This window comes from Falco biarmicus, chromosome 4, assembly GCF_023638135.1.
Source record: "Falco biarmicus isolate bFalBia1 chromosome 4, bFalBia1.pri, whole genome shotgun sequence".
Lineage (NCBI taxonomy): Eukaryota > Metazoa > Chordata > Aves > Falconiformes > Falconidae > Falco > Falco biarmicus.
In genome coordinates this window covers 35,806,929-35,810,086 of record NC_079291.1, presented here as the reverse complement: position 1 = coordinate 35,810,086, position 3,158 = coordinate 35,806,929, and the positions used below count along the sequence as shown (strand labels likewise).

Sequence of the window (3,158 nt, the reverse complement as noted above, 5' to 3'; positions counted from 1 at the left end):
GCACTCTTCTGCCACCGTGAGGGCACAGAGCCACCTTCTGAAAAGCAGAAGGTGCTTTTAAGACTGGTGCCTTATCTGTAGGGTGGAAGCACTCTGTCAAAGCCAACAGGCAAGACCAAAGATCTCTTCTGGTTTTATTAGCTGCTCTTTTGCACCTAGATCAAGGCCAGCACTTTTCCTTTGTTATTGGTTCACCTCTTTACCAGCCAATTTCTTCCTTCTCCCCAGTCGATAGATAGTACGTGAGAGTTTTTGCCTTCAGCTTTGAAACCAGCATTTCGCTTGCCTCTCTACTAGCAGTTAGATCCTTGTGCTCCAGCACTGGAGAAAGGAACATTTCAAAAAGATTAAATTCTTGCACATACCGTGAAAACACACAGATGGGCAGTGGAGAGGGAGCCCTATCAGTTTTCCCTGTGACAGAAGGGCTGACTCATAAAATGCTAACATGAGAGAGCTGCTGAAGGATATGGGCTTCAGTGGTTTCACTGCATATGGATTTGTTCCGGACTTAGGCTTTAAAGAAAGTCATATTCTGTTAGTTAAGCTTCTCAGTACAAGTGTTTTTAAAGCATAAGCAAAAACATGACCGTCATTAATTAGATCTGTATGCTTGTTATAAAAGCAACTATTAAAGTGGGCCATGCACAGGAGATTTAAAGCTGGAAGCAAACAATAACAGCTGTCCTGCAGATTTCAGCTCACCAAGCTTTCACACAACATTTCTGGGAATAGCACAACTACTCAGCTACCTGTTAATTCCTAAGTGACAAATCTTTGCTAAGCCTGAGGTACACAGTAGCCCATGTTGATATTTTGTATATATATGTTTATATTTCAATATCATAAAATTACACAGACCCATTAGAGCTCACAGCAACACAGCACCGTATAGACAAACAGGTATGCCAGAACAATGTGAACCCTAAAGGAACAATTTGTAATATTCTTCTTAAATTAAACTATTTCTATGCAATTTCATCTTCAAATAATGACCCGTGGAAATATTTTAGTCTGTTAAGCCTCTGCTGATACTTCAGCAAAGTAGTGTGTGAATGAGCCTGAGGCTGACAGAGAATTTGTCTTCCAAAATTTAATAGAACAGCTTGGGCTGGAAGGGACCTTAGAGGTGTTCCAGCCCCCTGCCATGGGCAGAGGAAAGGGGCAAGCCCGTCCCTGGGTGGGCTTGAACCACCAACCTTTCGGTTAACAGCCGAACGCGCTGACCAATTGCGCCACAGAGACTCCCCGGTTACCATTCTCTTCATAATAATAACTAATTTTCCATCCTAAAATAAAATTGCCTTCCTAAAAACATTGATTCCACGTAGCAGAGATACTCTGCACTAAACCCTACTATATCCTAGAATCTTTCAAGCTGAAAAAAACCCTTACAAAACAATGTTTCATTGTAGTTGAGCATTTCGTATTGGAACTAAGTAATTCAGGGTTTAAATGCAAAAACAACTCAACAGCACTGTCATGGTTTAACCCCGGCCGGCAACCAGGCACCATGCAGCCGCTCGCTCACTCCCCCGCAGCCTGGAGGAGTGGGGAGGAGAATCGGAAAGGAATGTAAAATGTAAAAAAAAAAAGGAATGAGGGTTGAGATAAGAAGAATTTAATAATTTAAACAGAATAAAGAGGTAAGAACAACACTAGTAATAATAATAACAATTAAGATGGAAAGGTGGGGGGCAAAGGGTAAAATCCAAAGGAAAAGGGAAAAGGAAAACAAGTGATGCACAGCACAGCTGCTCACCACCCGCTGACCGACGGATGCCCAGCCAGTCCCCCAGCAGCAATCCCCCCCGCCAACCCTCCAGGTTTATATACCAAGCATAACATCCCATAGTATGGAATACCTCTTTGGCTGGTTCAGGTAGCTGTCCCGCCCCCCCCAGCCCTCTCGCTGGCAGGGCCCAAGAAACCAAAGAGTCCTTGACTTAGTATGAACATTACCCACCAACAACTAAAAACACCAGTGCATTATCAACATTGTTCTCACATCGGAGCCAAAACACAGCACTGCACCAGCTACTAAGAAGAAAGTTAACTCCATCCCAGCTGAAACCAGGACAAGCACCCTGCATATTCCCAAAAGAAATCACAGTGGAAAATAAGATTGTTCTTATTGTAGAAGCTACATTGGGTGGCAGAGGGAGAACAAAGCCCTCCTCCAAAGGCCTGATCTCTCACTGTCAAAATCAACAACCAGGGATACTTCCCTGACCTCAGGCAAGCATGCCCGGTCTGGCCAGGTGGAGGGGTTGCTGTGCATCCCTCCTCCAGCAGCATTAAACAGCCTAGTCAAGTACACGCCTATGGACATAGGTATGTTATAATATTTTAGTTTCTATTTTGGAGAGGTTCTGAACCACTAAACTGTACAAAAATAGCAGCAATCATACATGAGTGAAAACATACACAAGTGAAAAACAACAGCAGCTGACAGTTTGGTTAGCTTTGAGGGCTGAAACCTGGTGGAACATTCTTCCGGTTTCTCATGGGCCGTAGGAGATGTCACTTCATTCATCATTAATACTTATATTGTCCTTATTTTTTATTTATCCAAATGTCCTTTGTGACATTGAAGTTTGCCTCTGTCTAGTCTCAGGGATCACTGGGTTTGGTTTCCCATCCCAGTGTTTTCCTATCCACTGGGATATTTTCCTATTCCAGGGTTCCAGACATCAATGCAGGCCAATAATAGTTGCTTCACTTCCAACCTTCTTTTCTATCAGGAAAACTTTGCTTTCTTGCTGCAACTTTTTACCCGCCTTTAACTCTCAAAATGTCACTCCTTCCTTATAGTGCTTTTATGCCTGTGAACATTGTTTTCCAAGGAAATCCAACTTTCCTCATTAGCTGAGCCTCTTCATGATGTTCTTTTGATCATTTTCTAGGTTTTGCCTGCCTTCCTTTAGTCTTTTCCTTGCTGTGTTTTGCTCTATATTGATTGCTGACCCCATTACAGACTCCAGGCTTTGAAAACAGAACAGTATCAACAGGCACAAGGCACGAACAGAACTGTAAGAATAGATGCTGCGCAAGCACAGAGCAAAAATATTCCTCCTACAGTAGAAACAAGAGTAAAGCCTGTCCAAGCAGCACTAGCAGAAAAGTAGCTGTGTGAAAAGACTTTTAAAGAGCTTTTA

At 42.8% G+C, this 3,158-nt stretch overlaps 1 non-coding gene across 1 annotated transcript; it reads right to left on the bottom strand.

Annotated features, from left to right (window-relative positions):
* Positions 1–1,171: 1,171 nt before the first annotated feature.
* TRNAN-GUU (transfer RNA asparagine (anticodon GUU)) lies at positions 1,172–1,245 on the bottom strand. The gene has a single exon. It is a non-coding gene; the product is annotated as a tRNA-Asn (tRNA).
* Positions 1,246–3,158: the final 1,913 nt, after the last annotated feature.